Here is a 12,528-nt window from a genome sequence, read left to right on the forward strand (position 1 = left end):
CCGCACGATTTCTGTTCTCATCCTGAAGCAAATTTCTTAACCCAAGGTACTATTTCTGGGTTAGCGGAGTCTGTAACCTGAAACGTCTGTAACCTGAAGCGTCTGTAACCCGAGGTACCACTGTATTTCTTTTGTAACTTAAGCCTGCCTTCTGGGATCCACCTGTGAACAGAATGAGTGAGTAAACTCTTTATACTTTTATAGAAGTCTGTGTCATGCCTTTCTTTTAATGAGGAACTAAAGGGGAAATGACCAGGAAACTTATTTTAGAGGCTTATACAAGCCTGGTAAACGCTAGCCGCTGCACAAGTTTAAAAGGGGGAATGTTACTCTGCTAAATTGTAGAATTTGTTAACACAAGTTGGAAAGGATATAATTAAACAATATATCGTCGCCTGCCTCCCTGAACATTCCCACACAATCTCTAAGCGGGAGCTGAGAATAAGAGCACTCTCCCCTCCTGAAGTTTCTAGAAACTGGTATTCAGAAGCATACTGGCTCCAACTTTGGAGGAAGGGCATAGCCATCATGGCCAGCAGCCTTGTTGTCCACAAATTTATGTAATCCTCTTTTAAAGCAATAGAAGATGGTGGCCGTCACTGCCTTCTGTGGGAGTGAACGCCAAACTGTGGGAAGAAGCACTTTCTTTTGTCTGCGCTGAATCTTCCAAAGTTCTGTTTCATTTGGATGTCCACAGGTTCTAGTTTGGGACTTTTTTGTTTATAAAAAAAAAAAGTGAGGAAAAGGTGACGTTAGAAGTTTATAAAATCACGCCTGGCGTGGAGAAAGTGGATAGAGAAAAGTTTTTCTCCCTCTCTCAAGACACTAAAACTTGTGGACATCCAATGGCTACATTCTAGTCTTCCAGTATGGACAATGATCTGAGGGCAAGTTAACATATTTTGGTTAAAAGATCAGCATCTTAACTTTTGAGTTCTTTGATGATTTTTTTGGGCGGGGGATGCCAACCACACCCAGTGATTTCAGTTGTTATTTTACCCATTAGGCTTTGAACTTCATTGAATATGAAATACCCTTTTATGCCAACTGTCAGGGAACTGCCATCGGAAAGACAGGCGGTGGAGGGGCTCTCAGAAGTCAGGAGAGACTCAGCAGCGGCGGAAGGCAGCAGCAGGGGGAGAGTGGGAGATCAGGGAGAGAGAGAGACGAAGGAATGGCTCAGGGAGTCTTCCAGCGATAACAGCGGAGAAGTCTCAGGTCCTCCCATAGGTACACCCACTCCTCGCCGGAAACTGTTGCACCGAGAATCTAGACGACGCGTTTCCGTCAAGGAGCTTTTGCTGGAGTAGATTCCGTAAGCGCCCACTGTCAGATGCTGCCAGCGACTGAGGGAGCCATGCTTAAGGGCTCCGCTAAAAACAGAGCCTTGCTAAGTTGAGCAAACTCTGAGGGACTAAGCTTTACGCACAAGCAGCTCATCATCCCATCACACCAACCAAACACAACAACATTTCAACCATTAAATACTCTCTCAACTACCACTGCATGCAAGGAAAGGGAAACTTCAAGTAGGTAGAAAATGCTCCTAACTAGATTCTCCTTTCTCTAAACAACAGTAGTCTGGCAGTTACAAATCCTTCAACCTCAAAGAAACCACAAAGCTATACCACAGAGTACTAAAACTATTACTCTCGCAACTCTTTCATATCCAATCAGACGACAGTGTATCATCCACTAAAGTGAGGCTATTGAAACTGGAATTCAGTTAAGAGAGTTCACAATGAAATGCCATTGTTTTGCCAATATTTCACCTTCTGATATAAAATCTGACTACTTCTTTTTCTAGTTTTTTCGGTTTCAGGATTTTGACAAAATATTCTGATACCTGGACCACAGGTTTATTGTAGTGATTCTCACAAATAGATTTTTCTCAGTCTTTGAAATAGCAAAGAGATAGTTTCTACTCAGCGAAGTTACCTGGTGGTCTTTGTTTTGCAGTGAAACTGAAACAGACAAAAATAATTCAAAAATAAAGTGAATGAATAGCAATACTTGCATTGGCCGGCTGCAAAAGTCAAATGCAGTTTGTTGCTGGATTAAAAGCCCTGATACACTCAAAATATGTGAGGAACATTGCCCATAGGCCTCTCTGATTTTGCTCTAGAATTAGTAAACAGTAAGAACATTTTTTCTCCTGTATTTTAGAACCAGCTCACCTTCTTTTTCTCAACAAGACACCTGTTTGCTTGATTATTCTGTGCAATGTCAGAGTGCTTAGACCTGTGAAAAGAAGTTGTAATCATTCATCTTGTTTTTATTATTGATTGTAAGCCGCTCTGAGCCCGGCCTTGGCTGGGGAGGGCGGAGTATAAATAAAAAATTATTATTATTATTATTATTATTATTATTATTATTATTATTATTATTTACCCCTAGCATCAACAACTTGCACATGTTGTGTCAACCTGCTTCTGTGCCTGTACTATTCTGATGGGCTTGAGGAATATTGGGATGATACCCCAGCCCAATCAAAATACACACGGAGAAGGCTCAGAGTGGGTGGGGAATCCCCCCCCCCAATGGCTCACATTTTGAGAACCTGTATCTTAAACATGACCATCTTTCTCCCATCTTTCTTTTTATTCCATACATCCAAACCCCATGGCTATTGCTCTGTTCTAAGGGTTCCATCTGCCTGCTGATTCACATTGTGGCCATCAAAACCTCTGTAGTGGTGGCTTCCACAGCTGGGACACTTTGCTTTTGGCTTGTCAGATTTTTGATGTCACAAAAATAACCGGCATATCCTGTGTTTAGGGGATGCTTTCAGTGAAGCGCTAATTATTAGATCACAGCCAATTTGAGAGGAGGTTGCAGGCAGCATTCCATTGGGGTCTGCTCTGGATGCATTACTGTTCCACAGTTTCATTAATGGCCTAGCTTAAAGAAGTAGCAAGTACGCTCAAATCTGACAATGTCTCAAAATGGAGGAACTACAAGCACTAGAGGGCAAGATTAAAGCTCAGTGTGATGTTTAAAATAATTTTTTAAAAGAAAGAAATACAGAAATGTTAACTGAGGGAAGACTGTCTGGGTTTAGTATATTCTGTGACAAGCTTGGGAAAGGGACAGTACACAGCTCTTGCGTGTGTGTGTGTGTGTGTGTGTGTGAGAGACACACACACACAAAATCACAAAGTGAAATCACCAGCAGCTTAAGACTCTACAAGCTGCTGTGCCAAAAACAGGCAGAGCAACTCACCTAGACTAAACCTTCTGCTACTGTCAAATCATCAGGATTTAAATGAAGCCATTTGTGCCCTTTCTTCTACCAGAGTTTGTTCTCTGCCGTCAGAAAAGAGGATAATTTGTCTTGATAAGGGAGAGATTGGTAGTGGTTCAGTTCATCAGTGTAAATTAATGCTGCCAACCTACACACTGTCTGTTTCATGGACTTGCCTGTGAGAGAACTCAGGAAAGGCATTTTACAATTTTAAAGTGGGGGTGTGTGTGTGCTCACGCCTGTGGCCCTCCACATGTTATTGGATGATGGGAGATGGAGTGCAACATCTGGAGGGTCATAGGTCCTCCATCTCTAAGATAAAAGAGTTGGTGCTGAGCTACAAAATCCAGTTCTGAGATCCAATGACTAAATGGGACGAGTGGGCTTGAAATGAATGCATTGTTGCAACACATAACCATTACAGTTTGGTAAGTGCCCTGTCTATTTCTTCCATTTTAAATTGGTTACTTCTGTTGAAGAATCTTGGCTATGTTTCCATTATTTTTCTCACTAGAGATTAACAGAGGTAATCAATAAGGATAGGGTTTGAATCTCTCTCGAGGGTAGTAGGGTAGTGAAGAAGAAATGATTGTTTTATCTGAGGTACATCACCTGGGCTTCTTCGTTGTAGCTCATGTCTCTGCCTCTCTTTTGGAGTCTATAACCTAAGTCATTTGCTAAAAACTCCCTTGACTGCAGAATGCTCCATGAATGACATAAGTATTGATGCACCAGGGAGCAGAACAGGATGCACTGCACAGCGAAAACACCTGAATCTTTTAGCATTACGTGGGACAGAGACACAGTTTGTCTGTTTCAGTTCTGTTTAGAAAAACCAGATGGTATAGTAAAACAATCCCCAGTTCAGTTTTTCAGATATTGAAGTGCTTTGTGTTAAACATTGACATCAAAGGACTTTGAAATGGCCATGCTAAGCAGTCACCATGAAATGTCATTGCTTCATTAGTGTCACTTTAAAGGCATAACATTAGATTTCCAGCGCTGCTGTGTGAGTTCCGTAGCCATATTATGCATAGGGCAGTTTAATTGCCAGCAGCAACAAGTTTCACCCATTTTCTCTTTCTTCTGTGGCTAAGTAGTTACGATAGCACAAGTACTAGTGCAATCAGACTTAACATGTTTCCATAATTTCAATATACCCTCTACCAACTCATTCTCTCTCTCTGTGTGTGTGTGTGCGCGCGCGCGTGTGTTTGTGTGGTGTGTGCATGCACAGCAGTTAAAAACATATGATATTGGGTGTGGAAAATCTTTTAAAAGCCATAGCTACCCATAATAGGTTTTTCAACTTATTTATGTGTATATGTATGCCACTCAGACTAGTCAGAGACATTGTGCCCAATTTTATTATTTTAAACAATTTTAGGGTGCAAAAGTACCCATACTCAGTTGTCCTAAGTTGAACTTTTTTGATACAAAGTAAAGCTTTAAAGACCCCAATCCTGATGCACAATGACACTGAAGTAAATGCAAATCACACGAACACTAACCTCTTTTATGAATAATTCATTATTATTTTTTACAAAAAAAAACCCAAGTGCAATGGTAATCTTTGTGAAAATTCAATGTCAAAAATAGCAAGGAAGACTCAAATTCTAAGAACAGTGTGATGATTACTAAATGACTTGCAATGCCCTTGCAGGTAGTAAGGAGAGAGATGGCCCAAATTATTCTAATTAGGAGTTTTGCTGAGTCAGACAGAAGCTACTGAGCATGAGGTTAACTGGAGGGAGAGTCTTGTTTTCTCTCAGAAAGCTCCAGCTTTGTATTCTCAAGGCTGTCTAACACAAAACTTTCTTCTTCATGAATATTACCTCAGTGGAGGAAAGCCATGGCATTATTTGCTAACGATGCAGCTGACAATTACCCTGCCCAGACATGATATTCATGTAGGAAAAACCATCTTTTATGGAGTGGTGAGGAACCTTTGGCCTGGGGATCAAATCAAGCCCTCAAGGCTTCTCTGTCTGGCCTAATACTGTGCTCAGACTATGCACCTTTCCAGGCCACACTTCCTCTCCACAGGCTATATTCTTCACTGACCCAGTTCCATCATTGAGAACTTCTGCATAGCTAGAACATGTCCTTGAACTATGATAATGCCCGTTTGCCTGGATGGAGAGGTATGTGTATGTGTAGAAATCACTGGTTTATGCATGGCTGAAATGTAGCCTATTGGTCAAAGGTAAGAGCCACATCCATTGCTCTGCCCACTTTTGCCACTGACCATGCCCACATTTGCTTTTGGTCCTCACCACTAACAGCTTGAATACCTTTCCCTCACCCCACCTGCAGCGTGCTCACAAAAGAATGTGGCCCTTGGGCTAAAAAAATATTCCCCATCCCCTCACCTAAAGATAGCCAGATATTATTGGACTCCGGCTTCCATCAGCCTTACACAGCATGGTCAATGCTCAGGAATGCTGGGAGTTGTAGTTCAACAATATTTAAAGGGCACTACATTGCCTACTTCTGGGACTCTAGTGTGACCCAAACCTCTGCCAGAGGGATTGTGTTACCAGTGTCCACCCCGCACCCCATGTTGGTCTTTATAGGAAAAGCTAGTGTTTGCTACTCAGTGAATAATCAGAGCAGAATGGTCTGAAGGCAAATGATGCAGTTCTACTGTGGAAGCTAAACAGGTTTGGCTCTGGAAGATGTCTGGATGGAAAAACAGCCTAGAACTGGCATCCCCAACCTGTGGCCCCCCAGATGTTTTGGCCTACAACTCCCATGATCCCTAGCTAACAGGACTAGTGGTCAGGGATGATGGGAATTGTAGGCCAAAACATCTGGAGGGCCGAAGCTTGGGGATGCCTGGACTAGAAGCCATTCAGAAGCCACTCTGAGCTTTCTGGAGGAAAAGTGGGATATAGTTTGAAATATAAAGTAAATCATCAGGAAGTGACCCTTGGACTTTTCAAAAAATCTATGGTATGTTGCCATAGAAACCCCTTTAGAAAGATAGGGCATCCCAAGGGTCCAAGATTAGCATTTTGTTTGTTGACTTGTAGTCCTAAAATGAAAAAGACATAACTCTTTGCTGCTTTCTAAAATATGCTAAGCAACAATTCTGCACCTGAGCCACCAGTACAGATGAAAATGTTGGTAACAGACCATGAAGAGAGCATCCCAATGAAAAGAGCATCTGCTGTTATGTTTCAGAGCTTTGACATGTGGCTGATACAAACTTTGTCAGAGAAATGAAGACTATCCTGGAATAAATAGTAGCCTCTTTCCGTTCTACATTCATTACAGCTTGAATTTATTTATTTAAAGCATTCTGCACCACATTTCATAAGATCAGGTTCCACAGTGGAGTACAATATAGAATATTTAAAACAAAATCTAGTACAATAAAATGCTAATGACCGCTCCCCACTTAAAACGGGGGGCGCCTTTTGCGTGGACGCGTGCAGCCCTGGATCTGGAGTGGCCCCATCAGCATAGGCTTTGCCTTCCCTCAGGTGGGATACCTGGAGGTCCCCGCCTAACCCCAGTGAGTTGTCCAATCCCACCTGGGGGAAGCGTTGCCAGGGAAACCAGGCCAGGTAAGGGGAGGGATTACCTGCCCACACAATAGAGGGTGGATCTTACTTGTTAATCCTCACTTGGCTCCAGAGCTTCTCCCACCCTACCCACCCTCAGTTAATGTCTTCTTTTGCAGGTTAACTTTTCTTCATAGGTTTTGCAGGTTAACCTCTCCACAGGTATGCGGGCGCTGCTACGATAAGGTCGCTGTTAAAGGGCCGGAAAGGAATTTCCCTGCATTGGCAGGTTTCGCCTTTCCCGTAGCAAAACGTCACAACTTTGGCGGTATCAGGACTTGGGCGGAATCCTTTAGTCCATCTTCCTCTTTGCGGCGGCGATACCAAGGTTCCCCGTTAAAGGGGTTTTTGAAGGGAGGCTTTGGCCGTACGCCGAAAGGTCGTCATTGCTCTCCCCTGCGGCGGCGTAACGGGGGCGGCTATCTCTGCTTGAACATATGTTCTCCAGAGCCGGCCCATCCCCCACACACACACTGGATAGCCCTGATGCTCCCTAGGTCCCCGGCTGGGGACTAGGGAGGGAGAACGCCCAATGCCTGAGCCAAGGTCTACCCACATTTGAAATTTAATAAAGTTGTGGCCAATTTAATCCCATAGCACGTTGTCTAGAGTCGTTATTCCACATGACGGGGGGGACCACTCGGGATCTGGGGACTCCGCCTGTCCACGCAACAGTACAATCCTCTCCTCACAATACTTTTTGATGGCTGTGGGTGGGTAGGATACTGCTTAGTCTCTTCTCCACCAACCTCCACTGGTAGCCAGCAGAAAGCCCTGAAACAGAGTGGGGGTACCATGCTGGTGGCTTTGGATCTACTGGATTCCTGGACCCTTCAGCTATGCCAGCCTGCAGCTATAGCAGAAGGATGTGGGCAAGGCACTTGGATCAGTGCGGGAGACTACATGGTCTCTAGACCCTTGCCCCTTGTGGCTGATTAAAACAAGCAAGGAGGCAATAGCCAGCTGAGCTACGGAGGTGATTAACATCTATATGAAACCACTGAGTGGTGTTATCCAGAGATTCAGAGTATGTTGTCATCAATAAGCGGATGACCTGCCGTTCCATATCTCCTTCACATCTGCTGTATCAATGTCTGGCTGTAGTAACGGACTAGACGAAAGCTAATAAACTGAAGCTCAATCCGGGCACAGTTAGTGGGAGGTTCTCTAGACCAGATGAGTGGAGTTCAGCCTGTTCTAGAAGGAGTTGTGCTCCCCCTAAATAAGCAGGTGTGCAGTTTGGGGGTAGTTCTAGATCCACAAGTAGCACAGAGTGCCCTCCATCAGCCTTGGCTGATGTAAACAGATGGTATCTTGACAAATGTGTGTGGCCCCAACCTCACAATTTCTGATATAATAGGGGATACTATTAAGGGCATTTACTTACAGGAAAGGAGAAGTTGGTGGAAGGGAGGGTAATCAGAACTTCTCCCATGACTATTTTGTAAATCCAGTTCATTTTCAGATGTGGTGAGAAAGAAAGAAAATCCAAACCACCTGAAAATTACCTGTAGGGTATTAGCAGCCCCTTATGCTAATATTATGAAGGAAAAGTGGACTAAGAGCTGTATGTGTTTCACTCCTAACTTCTGATTTGACCCTCAGACTCCAGTCTTGAACCAATAACAAACTGTGGGTATGGATAGCTATTGCCATCACAACTTGCTTATGAGCAGAGTGATCTCATTGGCTGCTGCTAAAGACAGAATGCTGAGTTTGATAGACCTTGGTCTGATCCACCAAGGCAAACCTTATGTTCTTACTCTCATTTTTTTGCTGAGTTGAGGATTATTGATAAAAGAACCAAGACATCAGTCAATATGTTTGTGGGCCTTGCTTTGACCAAGTGGCTCTTGTTTCTTGGAATGGTAGCTCAAGGTCATAATCTGAGTGAACTAGATCTTTCTGACTGAAAGATCAGCCACATTCAGTCCATCATTTGGAATATAACTTTAGAAAAACTGAACTAGTCCACTGTTTGCTTTAATTTGCTTTTTCTTTGTCCTTATCTGAGAGAAGCACTTGGGGTCAGGGCAAAGGCAGAGCTACCAATTCCAAAGCTCTCTCTCCTTCTCCACTCTGTTTCTTCCATATTTTTCTGGGAAGTGTGCCATTTTCCTGGTTCCCTAGATTTGAGATTTTTTCCCATCATATTCAACCTCTTAAATATCCTATTGAACCTCTAATTTGCTGAACCATTTATTCGAGACCAGTTACTTATTTTGTGTTTACGGGCCCAGCTCTAATGCAGGTTTTATTTTTAATATTCCTCCTTTCCTCTGAGAAGCTTGAGGTGGCAAACACTTCCCAAATTTATAATAATAAATAGCAATCATCTAACAATCCCTTGAGGTATGTTAGGTTGAAAGTAAGTGACCAGCCCAAGGTCATCCAGTGAGCTACATAGGTGAGTCAGGATTTGAACCCTGGTCACCCAGGTCCTAGTTCAACATACTAACATACTAACCCAGGGTGGCCCAACTTTTCATACTATGTGGGCCACAACAGTACCTAGGCTGCACACTGTCTTGTCATGGGGGGAACAACACACACACAACCCTCCTGCCTTCTCAAAGCTGGCTAAGTGAGGTGCTAGGCTTTAGGAAGGGGGCCCAAGGCTCTGGCAGTGTCCAAAGCCCTCCCACTTCATTCCCCAAGCTGGGAAAGTGCTAACATGGCTTTGGAAAGGAGAAGGAGGACTCTAGGACCCTGTCAGAGCCTTCGCACCTCCTTCCCAAAGCCCAGTGGCCTCACTTGCATGGCTTTGGTAAAACGGGGGGGGGGGGGGGCATCATATGTTGCTAAGGGCCACCAAAAATGCTCTTGAGGGCTGCATGTGTGACCATTATGCTCTAACCACATCACCACACTGCCTAAATGCAAATAAGACTGCAACCTTATACATACTTATGGCATGCCAAATTGGACACAGTGGGACTTTTTTTTAAAGCATACATAGGATTGTGCTGCATGAGATGTGTTTCAGTTGCATTCTAGCTCATTGGGAGCTAGAATGAACCTCTCTGAACCCGTTTTGGGGTTTGGGCTCAGACTTGAGATGCCCCCTTGCTCAGTAGCGTAATTTGCATTAGCAATTTGACAAGACCCTCAGATTTATTTATTTTTAACTGGATCGTGATGGCAATTGTAGCTATGGAGTTTAAAGCATCCTTCTATTATATGCCTGAATTTGGATCATAATTTTCCAGTATCACTCATTTTCACCATTTATTTGTTTGGGGTTTGCTGACAGCTGCAAGGCTTCTTCTGCAAGGCCTTGGGAAGCCACTGTCCATGGTGGACATTGCTGGGCTGTGTAGACCAGGACTCCACATTCTCTTATAATAGAGCTTCAGGAAGTTGATGCTGAGAACTTCTCGTTCCAGGTGCATCACATAACACACATAAAACTCTCAGCTCTTGGTAATAAAAATGTCACTAAATTCTGACAGAGAGGATTTTGGTTCCTTGTAGAACCACAGAGTTTACCTTGCCCTCTTGACAGCCCTTCAAGTATAACCATACTCCCCACTCCAATCTTTTCTTTTCCAGGCTAAACGTAGCCAGTTTGTTCGAGATTTCCTCACAAGACTTGCTTTCCAGATCCCTGACCATCTTGAAAGGGATGTTTGTTACCAGTTGGTTTATAATGCATGCAACATATACTTAAAAAGTTAGAACTCGACAGTTAAATTTAACACAGTAGCGAAGGTTGAGTGATTACAGGTCAGGACGGAGTACTGCTGTTGCATACCAGATTCATGCTTCACCGTTACTCCCTGCCTACAGCCTCACATGAAGGAAGATATCAGAGATATGCAAAACCCACCCAGCCCTCTTCAGAAATTTCACCCATTCATCAAAATTGTTTTAACTTCCCCAATCATACCTGCAAAGGCTGTGAGCGAGCAGAGCAGGACTCTTCAGAATTGCCTTGGATTTTGTTTTACACATCTGAACTAGATGCAAATGCAACCTTTAGCAGAATCCCAGGATACAAACTCACAAATTAGGTGCTTCGTAATTCATCACCCTATTGGGCAACAATTCTATCATTCGATGAAATAAGGTGGTAGGCAGAGGTGATGGAATTCTGTATTGTTCCATTTCAGACTATAGTTAGGTAGCAGTGTGGGTTTTTTATTATTATTAATGCTCCTGGTCCCCTGCACATTAAAACGCTCTCTGCATGAAGCAAAACCATCAAGGAGATGGCTGTGCTAACACACTTTCCCTGATGTGCTCATTTACTACATAAAAGGATACCCTTCTCCTTTGCCGTCCTCTTCTGTGGGGAGCATTCAGAAATAGGAGCTCTCACCTGCAGAACGAACTGACCCAATGCAGAATACTATCACTTCAGTTTTGCTGCAGTCGTTTTCACACATTCACTGAATGTGGGGAGGGCAGAATTGCATCCCCTGCCTCCACTCCATGCTAGACTATCAAATGTGAACGAGTGGTATAGGTTCTGTCTGCATAACCAAGAAGGGGGGGGGGATAATAAGAGAGAGAGAGAGAGAGAGAGAGAGAGGATCCTCAGTCCAGCGTACAAAGCTATGCCTGCACATTGCTACCCACCTGGCTCTGCTCAGACGTTTCGCTGCATGCATAGAGAGTCTGTCCCTCCACAGGTTCAGTGAAGTGCTGGCTGTTGTGAGAGCAGGTGTGCATGGTATGTAGGTGGTTAAAACGGGGGGGGGGGGGACCCCGGGTGGCAAATGGGTATCTTTCCCCACTCTTTCAGAACATGATTGAAGATGAAGTGGGAGGAGTCTCATACCTGCTCCTGAGATTGAGCGGGAAAGTGCAGCGTCTTCATTCACCTGGCTTGCCAAGGTGTGCTCGGCTCCTGCATACGGCACAGACGCCTCTGTTTCCACAAAACAGGCTCCCCACAGCCACGCCCCGAAGGTCCAGGCCACAGAGCAGCGCCCAAGACCTCACAGGGCACCTTCTTGGGGCCCTTTAGACCAGCCCTCCCTCTCCCCGCTCCCCTCTTTCAGCTCCGTGACAAACCCATCCCGACATAACTTGTGGACACGCGCTCCCCGCCCCGCCCCCATCCCGCGCCGCCTAACTACCATTCAATTAAGGAAGGTGGCTCCGGCGAGGGGGCCTTTTGCCCGCCTCCGGGCGCTGAGGGGAAGAGGGGGGAAAGGAGCTTCTCTCGCCAGTCCTGCAGAGGGTGGCCTCTGTGTGGAGGGAGCCCGAGAGCGGGGCAGGGCAGGGGTCTTCGGGCCTCGTCTCCCCTCCCCGAAAAGCGGACTCTGTCCTGAGCCCCCCCACCCCAGCTCCCTCGGCCGTCGGCCCCCGGCGCCGCGGGGCTGCGACTCCTTCGCCGGGGGCCGGGACTGGGCGGGCCTAGAGAGGGAGGCAGGCGGGAGAGGCGGCGGCTCCTCGCGCAGCCTCTAGCTGTCCCCGCCCGCTCGACAGCAGCAGCTCCTCTCGAGCCCGTGCGAGCAGCGGCGGCGCAGGCAGCTCCGGCCAGCGCTCGGCGACGAGGATGCCCAGCCCGGCGGCACCTCCGCAGTGCTCCCGCTCCGCCCCGGCATGGTGAGTGAGGGAAGGCAGGCAGGCAGGCAGGCAGGCAGGCAGGGGGGCGCGCAGGGTTGGCGGGCAAGGGCGAGGGAAGAAAGAAAGAAAGAGAGGAGGGGACGGAAGGTGGCCGGTCAGGGCTGCGTTCCGCGCTTCCTGCCAGCCCAAGGGTCGCTG

The 12,528-nt window shown here is 45.7% G+C and overlaps 1 protein-coding gene and 1 long non-coding RNA gene across 8 annotated transcripts in view; one reads left to right on the top strand and one right to left on the bottom strand.

The window, feature by feature from the left end:
• The window catches only part of LOC307210430, a 344,426-nt gene that overhangs the window by 310,904 nt on the left and 20,994 nt on the right, over positions 1 to 12,528 (bottom strand). The gene's annotated exons all lie outside the window — the stretch shown is intronic.
• The window catches only part of SHISA6 (shisa family member 6), a gene marked incomplete at its 3' end in the record, with an annotated part of 291,216 nt that continues 290,900 nt past the window's right edge, over positions 12,213 to 12,528 (top strand). For 6 of the 7 annotated variants that reach the window (XM_079966069.1, XM_079966073.1, XM_079966071.1 and 3 more), the window contains exon 1: positions 12,213 to 12,369. The remainder of the gene's footprint in view (positions 12,370 to 12,528) is intronic. The other variant, XM_079966075.1, reaches the window with a different exon arrangement.

This window comes from Podarcis cretensis, assembly GCF_951804945.1.
Source record: "Podarcis cretensis genome assembly, chromosome: 2".
Classification (NCBI taxonomy): domain Eukaryota; kingdom Metazoa; phylum Chordata; class Lepidosauria; order Squamata; family Lacertidae; genus Podarcis; species Podarcis cretensis.